This window comes from Pantherophis guttatus, chromosome 2, assembly GCF_059756535.1.
Source record: "Pantherophis guttatus breed Tessera chromosome 2, ASM5975653v1, whole genome shotgun sequence".
NCBI classification, from domain to species: Eukaryota; Metazoa; Chordata; class Lepidosauria; order Squamata; family Colubridae; genus Pantherophis; species Pantherophis guttatus.
This window is the reverse complement of record NC_142064.1, coordinates 223,440,908-223,453,649: the sequence shown is the minus strand read 5'-3', so window position 1 is coordinate 223,453,649 and position 12,742 is coordinate 223,440,908. Positions and strand designations below refer to the sequence as shown.

Genomic DNA, 12,742 nt, shown 5'->3' with positions numbered 1-12,742 from the left:
TTTTAATGAAATAAAAAACAACAGATTAACACTGTATTTGGTTGCAATGAAAAGTGTCCAAGAATCTAGTTTGGTCCTTCCGGGAATAAATGTTGATACAAAAAAAACATTCAAGAAAATCTTATTATCACATAAAAATAATAATGAAGAAAATGACCAGCAAACAAAGACATGTAAATGAAAAAATATTAAATTAAAGGATAAATAAGAAATTTCTAGGTCCAGAAAAAGCCTATTTTCAGTGTTGAGTCTGGCAGCTAAGTTCAGTTACCAACCAGTTGGACTTGATGAAAGAATTCAGTTTTATCTTAATGTTTCATTCTTGTATGTTAACTGCAACCTAATCTTTTCAGTTGGCCAATTGATTAGCATAATAGAAAAAGAAGAATCCAATCCTAATTTTTTTAAAAAATGGAAAATCCATCAAGATTTAGTCTTGAAATAGAGAATTAGTATAATTACTTTATGAATAGGTCAGACTCATTATTAACTTTAAGCAAGGTCCTTCTGTACTGATACCATTTTTGCACCCAAACTAATTTTTTGTTGTCATCGCTCTGCTGACTTCTACATGTAGAAATCACTACTTGATTCAAAAATGCCCATCCTCTATTCCTCCCCCCTCCCCCCCGTAGCTCAAAAGGTGAGCTATGAAGTGTCATATTACCATTCATCTGTTCAGTTTATTAACCTCTGTGGGGCAGGATTGTCTAGGAGTTGGTTGGGTGAAGCAGGAGTTTTCTAATGCTTTGTACTGGAAAACCAGGTTCAGTACATACAGTATCCTGCTGAACTACTTCTGGATTGGAAATAAATGATCTTAACTGTTGAAGAGAGATATATTATGGGATCATGTATGAAATGAAGCTGAAGAGATGTAACACAAACACTATGGAGATATCTAAGAGGACCAGTTAATAAAATTATTTCTATGGTGATGCTTTCAGAGCACACACTGCTCATTACGTAGGAATATCATTTTATTTATATACTAGCTGTACCCGGCCACGTGTTGCTGTGGCCCAGTCTGGTGCTTCCGCTGGGCTAAAAGAGCGAGGCTGACATTCCAAACTCTCTATGAACATTTGGTGGGTGTGGCCAACTCGACGTCACTCACTTTCATCAGTCACATGACAGCCCCCGAGCCACGCCTACCCAACTGGTGATTAGGGCAGAGAACCGGTTGCTAAAAAACAATGGGAACCACAAAATCCTCCCTCTCTGTCTCCTCCTCTCTCTTTGTATCTCTCTATGTCTCTCTCTCTCCCCCGTCTATATCTCTCTATGTCTCTCTCTCCCCCCGTATCTCTCTATGTGTCTCTCTCTCCCCCTCTCTCTGTATCTCTCTCTGTCTCTCCCCTCTGCATCTCTCTATGTCTCTCTCCCCCCTCTGTATCTCTCTATGTATCTCTCTCTCCCCCTCTCTCTGTATCTCTCTGTCTCTCTCTCTCCCACCCTCTCTCTCTGTATCTCTGTATGTGTGTCTCCCCCCCCCCTGTTTCTCTGTATGTCTCTATGTCTCTCTCTCCCTCTCTCTCTGTTTATCTCTGTCTCTGGCCCGGCCTCTTCTGCATCCCCCGCCATCGCCCTTACCTTTTCAGGCCAGGTCTTCGCAGCTCTCCGCACCACAGAAGAAACTCGGGGGCCTCCTCCGGGGCTCAACGGGGAGACGCATAGCAGGGAAGGGAAGGGGAGGGAGGGAAGGAGGGGGTGTGGTGGGGGTTCAAGGCGGGTTTGGGGTTTCCTGTCCGAAGGAACAAAGCAGCAAAGCCAGGAGCTACGCACACCTCACTGGACCCCTGCTGTGCAGTTCTCCTCCCCCGCCTGCCAAGGGCAGGAGAATGATTAAATCCCCCGCTCTTCCAGGCGAAATGAAGGAGGGCCAGCCATCCTCCCTCCTGCCCGTTTCTGCCTCCCGAAGCCTCCCTGGAGCCCCTTTTCTGCCAGAGGCTGAAATTTTCGTGTAGGCTCCGTGAACTGCCAGAGCGCCCACCTGGGAATCAAAGGTGGCGCTGGTCAAAGATGACCCTGAGGCTCCAGTTGCCTCCATCTCCCACTCACCGACCAGATTCGCATAGCGCCAGTTAGCAGCTGGTCTTTCTGACCTCAGGGCCCGTGGTAGCACTGGGCCAGGCACGATTCGGGCCAGGTGAGGGACGGAGGGTTCCCGCTTGGCGGACCCAGGCAGCCTCGTTGACAGGTGTTCTTTGGAGGGAGCCCTGAGAGTGGCTGGCGAGGGGGATGGGCAGCAGCGGCGGGTGAGGCTAGTTCGTGGGGTGGCCGGGGAGGGGGAGGTCAGAGCCAGGCTCAGGCAGGCCCTGCCCAGCCCTAGAAGCGCTGGCTGCGAGGGCTTCCCGGCAGGGAGCCGGCTGCCTACTTGCCGAGCCTGGTGACAGGATATGGCCCTCGGGCGTCTCTGCCTTCCAAATGTGCAGTTTCTTGGAAGCAATATGGAGAGTCTAAATATAACGAGCAGAAATCTGTTGAGCGTAATCAGAGCTGGGAGGCTGCCATGTTGGTTTTACGTCCAGCAGATGGCGCTGTTTTTCAATGTCTTTCAATGTTTTCCAATGTTTTTCATGTTTTACCTGTCACAGGTGTGACATGTATATAATATAGGTATATAAAAACATGTCCATAGTCGAATGCAACGTTGTGTCAAAATTTGAAAGCAATCGGTGAAGAACTTTTGGAGATGTGCGGTTATGTACAAACAGACATTTACATTTTTATTTATATAGATTGCATCATTGAAATAAAGCAAGGCTTTTATAGGAATCAAAAATATAAAACCACCATAAATACCAAACCTATTAATCTTCCCACTTTCCACAAAATAAAGGCAGCACCCAGATAAAAAGCCTCCCCCCCCAAAAAAAAACAAGAAAAAATGAACCAAAGAGGCAGTCTGATTTATTTGTATTTCAAAATTTTAGGCCACCCAACTCCATTGAGTCTGAACAGTTTCGCATATAAAAGCTGTAACAACTCAAAATAAACCCCAAAAGATGGCATCATGTGGAAGGGACAACAACAGATTGTCTCCCTCACCCACAGAGATACCATCATAGTGTCCAAATGTTCCACGGAAGAGAACTATTTTCAGTACCTTTTAATAAAGCAATAAAGATAAAGCATTTGAGTCTCAGAAGTAAACTGAGAGTGATTGCCAGATAGAATGGCACTATAATTCATCATTTGGCATAGTAATTTTAAGTAAGAATGCATCTCCCTACTGCATATATATGGATATAGACAGTTGAAGTTACAATTGGAGATTAAATTTGTTTTCCTGTTATCTATTTCATGAAGTGTTTAACTAGGTTACCTGTGGGAAGTTTTACCAATTCTCAATCCTACAAAGCAATAGAGGAGAAAGATCTTATAACACATTGTGGATTATGACATTCCTTGACCTTTCTTTGCCCTGACCTTTTGCTAACTGAGATTGACAGCTGATGCCCACTGGGCATTGGGGACATTGCAAAACAGCTGCTTTCCAAGCGCAAGGAACCCTCCCAGCAAATAAAGTGGCATCTCATACCTATTCTACTAATAGACTTCGACGTGTGTGACCGCCTGAACTTGCCGAAAGGAGGGACAGAGCAATTAAAAATAAACAGTGACATTCTCAAACGCCCATACTCTCTGATTGAGGTTGAGAATGCTAGCAGCACACAGATTCCTTTACAGTGTTGACTATGTAAATTGCCATCTGGGGTTGATTATTTGAACTGCAGTGAGAGAATGTTGTGTGCTGTGTGTGTGTGTGTGAGAAATCTCTGACGTAGCAAACAATTCTTCAATGAAGCAGTTTAATACTACTTACTCAATGGTATTTAACATCCATGCTGAAGCATATGAATCCCTTATTGATTGTTTAAAAATGTAGTGATAATACAAAGTTATACTAGCAAACAATTCTTCAATGAAGCAGTTTAATACTACTTACTCAATGGTATTTAACATCCATGCTGAAGCATATGAATCCCTTATTGATTGTTTAAAAATGTAGTGATAATACAAAGTTATACTAGCCCTCTGGTACTATGTACATTTTTAAAAGCTCCATGCATGTGATATGTCTGTTGCCATTTCCATTTTAGGAGTAACATTTCTGAGTGCTAATATCCAATAGGACGTTTTCTCTCTTTCTTAGATGGGAAGTGATTTAATACAATTGGGATTTGTGTTTTCCTAATATTCCAGTATGTACACCATTAGAAGATCAGGTGAAAGACCAGGTTAGGGACAGATTTTTGTCAGGAAAAGTCTGTCTATGTGGTCACTAAGAGCCAACAACAACTTGAAGACATACAATCACTCAATTCAAAAACACTGAAATAATCTCTTAGCTTGATGACTGGGTAATCACTATATTTTATAGGCTGGGTTGTCCTGTTAAAATAGTTGTATGCCATATTATACAAATTGATTTGTGATTAATTGAAAGTACCCTTCATCAAATCTGATACCTTCACTTTCTCTAGGTCCTAATTTTTTCTAAAACTGAATTTATTAGTTGGAAGTAGGTGATCTACAGTTGACACAATCTATGATAAGCACTTCACAGGAAGCATTCTTTTGCTATGATAAATAGTATACTCATATATTTGCTATGATAAATAGTATACTCATATATTTGAAATGAGTGCTGTGTGCCCCTGCAATCCAGTTCAGATAGCTTTGGAAGACCATTATGATACATTTTTTCAGTATGGTTTCTGGAGTTTATTATTGTTATGCTTAAGTTGGGTTGGTACCTTTTTGTTATTTTTCTTAACGTAGTTGTATATTTGCTTATTATTATATTATATTATAATTTGTCTGTTGTACTTTTCTTCACTGAAAGTTGTTTTCAATTATGATGTGATATAAACTTATAGATAGGTACATCAGGGAATACATTTTGAGTTGGAGATGAAGAAACTTCAAACTTCTTTAGTCTTGTTTCTTGCCTTACAGTACAGTTTTTGAATGTAATGCATTTCTTAAGTTTAAGATTCTTAAATCATTTGTATAAGTGCAGGAAATAGTTTTATTGAGAACAGACCTCTCCAAAAGGTTTGGGTAGGGGTGATTAATTTTTTTTTTGAATTTTTATTTTTAAACAAAACAAAAAACATAAATCCATCATCCATTACAATTGCAAACAGTGTGTCGGTCGGTTACAAGTCTTTTGTGCTTCATCCCCATATTCAAAATTTACTAATTATCTAATTTCTCATATTAACTATGGCTTTATTGCTTCATAAAAATTATTTTCAAATATTATATTTACATCATTCATTTCATATTTCATTTCCATGTTTTATTATCTAGCCATTGATAAAATAAGTCCCATATTTTATAATATTGTTTATCTTCTTGTTCTCTAATTTCAAATGTCAATTTACTCATTTCAGCACATTCCATGATTTTCTTAATAACTTCATCTTGTGTTGGTATTTTCTCATTTTTCCAGTTTTTAGCAAACACAATTCTAGCCGCTGTTAAAATATTCACAATCAAATATCTCAATTCTCTATTGTATATTTCTGGCACATTCCCGAATAAAAAAATCTCTAAGCCAGAGATGTCATTTTTTCCAACCATGTGTGGATTTTAGTCCAGTATCTTTTAGCTTCTACACATGTCCACCATATATTGTAATATGAGCCCGGTGTCTGATGACATTTCCAACACTTTTCGGATTTGTTCTTGAACATTCTGGCTATTCTCGTTGGTGGTAGATGCCACCTGTAAAACATCTTATACAAATTTTCCTTATATGCTCTTAACATTGTCATTTTGTAATTTTGCAACCACAATTTTTGCCATTTCTCTAAATCAATTCCATAACCAAATTTCCCCCCCCATGCAATCATTGTTTCTTTAACTTGTTCTTCTTCCAACTTTACCTCTAATAAATAACCATACAGTTTTTTAATTACATATCATCAGAACCTGTTAAAATTTTGTCTAAGTTAGTCAAATTATTATAAAAACCTTCTGTCTTACAATCTTTATCATATCTAGAATGTATTTGCATATAAGAAAACCAGTTCATCTTTAAACCTTGTTCCTCCAGTTCTTGTTTCGATTTGAGTTCACCCTTTTCATTCAATATTTCACTATATCTAATAATTTGTTCCCTTCTAAATATTATTGAGTATGAAAATGCTTCAATCGTTGATAACCAGACTGGAATTTTTAAATAGTGTTGTTTTTTTTAATCTTCTCCCAGTTTAGTAACAAAGCCTCTCGTATATAATGTCTTCTAAAGTACCCCTGTGTTTTTGTTCCCTTGTACCATAAAAAAGCATGCCATCCCAACAAGTCATTCCTTCTAAAGTCAATAATCTAATGTTTCTTAGCGTTATCCATTCTTTAATCCACATCAAAGGGGTGATTAAAATTTTTAATTGTGTTACAGTAGAATACGCTAAATTTTTTAAAGCCTATGAATAATAGTAGTTGTACACATTTGCAAGTGTTTGCAAATTTCTAATAGATGGTTTAGTAAGGCAAACTCAGTCCTCATCGTCCTCTCTCTTCTTTTAACTAAAATATCCCTTCAAATTGACTCTTGTTGAACTGCGTATAAAGTTTTCATTTTTAAAGGAATAATTGTCCTAAGTTGTTCCTGACAGTACACGTGATTGTTCAATAGGCTGACGAGTTTATAAGGTACACTGTTTTGTATTCAGGTTTATCATGTTCATTTTGATCTGCTTTTTTAAATTCATACCTTGTTCATAGACTTGTGTTGGAATGTAAGTAGAAATCTGAATGTTTTGAGTTTATTTATGTGCTGAGTTTATGCCCCACCTTTGTATTTCTTTCAGCTCTCAAACAGTTGGACATTAAAGCTCAACATCAATGCCTTAAATTGTGCTTGTGAGCAATTGATGACCAGTGCAAATCTGCCAGTCGTGGCATCATACGGTCCTTGTACATTGCACTGATGCTATCACCCTCTGAAATAGACAAGCTTAGCAAATAGGAGTTTTTAAGAGGCTTGGGAGGCTTGGAATGTTCCCTAACATGATTAGGCTATTCTCACAGAATCTTGAAAGCCCATTAAAGCTTCATTCTACCTCATTTTATACTTAGCACAAACAAAGTGGAGTTGTTTTGAGTTTCTTTCATATCTTTTCTACTTTCTTAGGACTCAGATATCTTTTCTGTAATCTTGACATTCTCCTTTACCTTCTCTCAGTCAAAGCAACTTTCTATCACAGGTCAGTTGGGGGTCCACAAGCCAAAAGTCACCCAATGAACTTTCATGGCTTAGGCATCTGAACCTGAGTTTTCTAAATCGTAACTCAACTTCTTCACTGCTACAACCATTCTTCAATGTTATGTAACACTAAAAACTGATCCTGACTTACTGTAATATGCATTTATCTTGCATGTGAAATAGAAGTAATAATAAAATCCAAACTTAATGCATTGCATGTTTTTGGAAAACACAAATAATTTCTGATTCGAGTTTGAACATCTGAATCTTGTAATTTAGTCATGGTATATCGTTTTCCACTGATGATTATATCTGAGAGATGTTTGGCTTAATCGATGTTATGTAGGAACATAGGCTGGTTTAATAGATTTATTTCATATGGGATCAGTTTATAATATGGAATAAGAGAGCTACTGAATAGACACACGGTTCATTTTTTTCTTGGTTGGGACAGAAGGAAAAAATAGTGGAAGGAATGCTGCAAAGTTTGGTAGCATTAATGTTTACATTAATCAGAGATCTCCTCTGTTTGTGTAGTTAATCTCCTCTGTTTGTGTAGTTAATGCAGTCATACTGACCAGGAAAGAGCCTGATTACTGCTTTTTTAAAAAGTCTATATGTGATAAATTAAAAAATTTGGATTATTTTGTTTGCTTTAATCTGCCAAATATCTGATTGGAATCTGCTTTGGAATTAACATAAGTTATACTGCTGTTTCTAAAAAAAAATCCTTTTCAATAAAATATATTTATGAAGGAAAACTCATTGTTCTGGTGTTCTACCAAATAAGATCAAAATAAAAATATAGTAGAACCAAAATTTTTAGAAATCTTGAAAGTTGGAAAACAAATTGAAATACTAAATTCAAAATATGTATATAGCTCTGCCTTTTTATTTGCCATTTTTTTTTTAAAATTTGATTTATATGCCGCCCTTCTCCGGAGACTCAGGGCGGCTTACAATGCGTTAAGCAATAGCCTTCATTCTTTTGTATATTTTATACAAAGTCAGCTTATTGCCCCCACAAACTGGGTCCTCATTTCACCTACCTTAGAAAGGATGGAAGGCTGAGTCAACCTTGAGCCTTGGAGAGATTTGAACCAGCAGAAATTGCAGGCAGCTGTGTTAATAACAGGGTGCACTAAACCACTGTACTATCAAGGCTCTTAATTGAATTTTTAATTCAATTTAGAATTAATTTCTATTTTTGTATTAATTCGTAATGGTTGTATTGTAAAATGTTAACTCTGACTTTTATTTTTTTAATTTTCATATGTAATTTAAGTTATAAGGAATCATGATTTCTTTAATGATTTCTGTGGTTTAAGTGTTTTGGGAATGTTGAGATCATATGAATTTATTGAATTATTAATTTGATCATTTTGACTGTTTTGACTTTATATATTTTTCTACCTTATGTCATTATCTAAAAAATGAATATAAATTTAGTATAAACAAATGGAATACTTTCATTCAATGAAAAAGTATATAAATTAAGGAAATTATATACATATATGTATGTATAGTATGCACATCTAATTCCTGGCAGACTTCGATCATTAACATTTTAAAAGATTCCATATCTATTATCTTGGATAAACATTAATGGCCGCATTATTTCCATCAGGGTCTCTACTCCAAATGGGTTATGCTGCACATTAGTCATCTTTGCTACATGTTGGGTCTTGGCTAAATTAGACAGCATCAGTTTCTTCCCTGGCTCCAGCTCTTATATCGTGTTGACTGACCTACTGAACTTTTGTCCTGGACTTGCTTAGCAGGGAATAGGGCTGCCTCATTCTTAAGTTGCAGCACTGCACCCCAATAGAAGCTACTGTTGTCGAGCAGACAACTGACATGATATGTAGATTGATCAGTGTAGATCTGCTGTTGGAGATAGTGAGCTCTTCATCCAGCCTGGACTTGCTGGCTTCTATGCTTAAAGATGATGTTGTAGTTCTGAGCATCTCATAAACACCTTATGAGTTGTTGGGAGAAGAAAAAGCTTGGGTTAGGTAAAGCTTTATTGTAATCCTGCGCAGCTTGTTTTATGGTCTAATTTCCAAAAGATGTTTTACTTTATATTTTCAATATTGATCCCATTTTTCTAGATGTAGTATTTGAGTTTCACTTTAAAATTCAGGTTGAGGTTTGCAAATATTTATAAGAACTGCCATTATATAACGAAAAGAAGTTTAACCCTGAATTTAAAATGGGTCTCTTCCACTCCCAAGTATGTTATACGTGGAACAAAAACCATAGAGACAAGACTCCTAGGGCTGTCAGCTTCAGCTGAAACTCTTTTAAAAGATTTCCCTCTTTCTGATAAATGTGTCCATATGTCACTTGTGCATGCACAAACACAAAGCCACCCAAAGGCAGGGCCATGCCTCCCTGAAAAATAGTTATTTATTAGAATTAGTTGAAAGCAGAATAAGAAATCCCTTTTATAAAACGAATCCCCACCTGCATATCCTATCTATTATTCACACACACAAGCACCAATTTCCTACTTTCCAGAAGAAACAAAAAAGAAAAGAGGATAACAATGGAGCAAAAGTACTAGAAAAGGAGGAGAAGACAAAGAGGAACAAAACTGAATGAAGGTAAGGAGAAATGGAGAGAAAAAGAGGAAAAAGCTCTACATTAGCAATAGGAAAAGGGTTAAATTCACCAGGAAAACAGTGACTCTGACTCCGAATCAATAGCTTACCCTCAGTCTAACCTTCAAAGGCATTTGTTCTTTTCCACAGCTAAGTTTGCAACCTTTTCTACTTCTTACTCATTTCTTTGATTTTCTTCTTCGGTTATCAGTGAATGTGAGATACCCCTATCAGTTCAGATAATTAGATGGGATAGTGGAGGTGAGGGAAGGTCTTCTTTTTCACAAGGGAGGTGACAATGTGAAATATTGCTGTGACAAATAAAGTGAGTTAAATGTTTTATTTTATTTAAAGAACTTAACTGTATATGACTGCCTATCTCACATAGTGATCGTAGGTGGTTCACAAAAACCAATAAAAACAAAACAAGCCCTCCCATCAAATGCCAGACCAAGCAAATTATTGACCTCCTGACTTGACTGTCTCCCCAGCCCAATGTTTGGGGAAGAACCAGGTCTTTAAGGCCTTCTATATCAGGGGTGCAGGGATATATTGAGACTTTTTTCCCTCTTCGCTAAAACGGGTGGGCATAGCGTAACACATCCGGCCTGCGGGCCATGAGTTTGACACCCCTGTTCTATAGGCTAAAATGGCGGGGAACCCCTTGAGTTTCAGATGGGAAGCTATTGCGAGGGACTGGGCTGGCTACAGTGAAAGTATCAGGTCCCTTCAGACAATATTTAAGGGAAGGGTCTTACAGTGCAGCCATCCTATCTGACAATGAGATGGGCAGATATCCTTAGGAAGAGGCAGTCCTGCAGATAATCTAGCCCTGTGCCATGTAGGGCTTTAAAGATGATTATCAGAATAACAGAGTTGGAAGGGACCTTGGAAGTCTTTTAGTCCAACCCTCTGCTCAAGCAGGAAACCCTATACCAGTGATGGCTAACCTTTTCTGGACCGAGTGCCCAAACTGCACGTGTGAATGTGCACATGCCCGAACCCCAAAATGCTATGTGTGTGTGGCGCCCTGTATGCACCCTGCCCTCACGTGCACGCACACGTCCCCCGCACGCCCCTGGCCCCCACACATGCACATGCAGCCCCCGCACGCACCCAACCCCCACGCATACATGCACCCCCCCTATATGCCACACTCCACGAATGCACGGCACAGACCCGACAGCCAGCTGGCCAGCAGAAGGCGTGTGCGCATGCACGACAGAGCTGAACTGGGGTGACGACTCGCGTGCCCACAGAGAGGGAGCTGCGTGCCACCTGTGGCACGCGTGCCATAGGTTCGCCATTACGGCCTTATACCATTTCAGCAAATGGTTGACTAAACTTTTCTTAAAAATTTCCAGTGTTGGAGCACCTACAACTTCTGGAGACAAGTTGTACCAATGATTAACTGTTCTAAATGTCAGAAAATTTCTCCTTAGTTCAAGGTTGGTTCTCCCCTTGATTTGTTCCTAAGCATTGTTTATTGTGGTGCATTCAGGATATTAAGTTCACCCCTCTTCTTTATGGCAGCCCCTTAGATATTGGGACATTGCTATCATGTCACCTTTGTACATTGTTCCTGGAAAACAAATGGGAACCAATGTAGCACAAAAAAAAAAGCTCTGTAATTGGTGTGAACTGTGGGACACTCAAATTGTGCACATCACTGCATTCTGGACTGGTTGCAACTTCCAGAAGGTCTTGAAGGGCAATCCCAGGTAGAATGCTTTGGATAATCCAATCAGGATATTTAATCTTTGGTTGTGATGAGCAGTCATGTTCTGAATATAATCACTCAGCCAGGTTATTATATGAACTAAAATAAACTAAAACCATGCAGTCTAGTCATATAGGTCATGTTTTTATATATTTAAGAAAGGCAATTTAAGTGATATAGAAAGAAGAATTAATATTTGAGCTTGGGATGTGTGAAATTCTGCTTCTAAAAAAGCTGGTCATCCTTGAATTGGCTTTTGCATTTTTATCTCCAAGACTGCGTTAAAACAATCAGTAACGGAGTTCACAAAACTGAACTGATTTAAATAGGGTATAACATAATTTAAATAACTAATTAAATACATTTTAAATAAGTAAATTTAAATAACTTAATAGGGTGAGATGATTTAGGATGTAAACATTTGTACATTCTGGAAATGTGTTTCAATATTGCTTTCTTTTACAACATTGTTTTATAGAAGATTATTTTTATAATTTCTGTGAACTAATTAGGGGCTTCTTCAAGAGGAAATGTGTAAAAATAATAGCAAAAAGATACCATGAAATTCTTGTAGATCAAAATGATATAATCTGTCAAGAAAGATAGGCGTCAATGCACATATTTTTGTTGTGCCCCTAATTTTGTGTTAAAATTGTTCAGAGCAAAAATTATTTTGAAAATAAGTCATCCAAAAGATACTAGAAGTAAAGTTATAATGAGAATATATATCAGAGGTTGTTGCATTAAAAAGTATCATTGGAGTAATATATCATTGAAGTAATATATTTTCATAAATAATGTATTTCATATATATATATATATATAAATATTAGAGACATTACTTTTTAGTGTACATTACGGAAAGTTCGATCAGCCCTTGAAAGAAGGCCAGGGTCTCGGCTTGGGCAGAAAACAGGGCAGAAAACAGATCCCACAAGAATGACTAGAACTCTATTGATATAGGCCCGTGATGGTGAACCTATGGCATGCGTACCTGAGGTGGTACACAGAGCCATCTTTCCAGGTACACAAGTTGTCGTTCAACTCACCTGCAGCTGTGCATGTGTGCATGCCCCAGCTGGTGTTTGGGCCTCCGGTGCGCATGTGCGTAATTCAGGGGACCCAGCTGGCCTTTGGAGCTCTCATGCATGTGCGCTTCCGCATGCACAAGAGAGTACTTGTGCGCAGTGCGCCATG

At 38.3% G+C, this 12,742-nt stretch overlaps 1 protein-coding gene across 4 annotated transcripts in view; it reads left to right on the top strand.

Annotated features, from left to right (window-relative positions):
* Positions 1-12,742, top strand: part of EEFSEC (eukaryotic elongation factor, selenocysteine-tRNA specific) — a 176,418-nt gene that overhangs the window by 56,647 nt on the left and 107,029 nt on the right. The window lies entirely within an intron of this gene.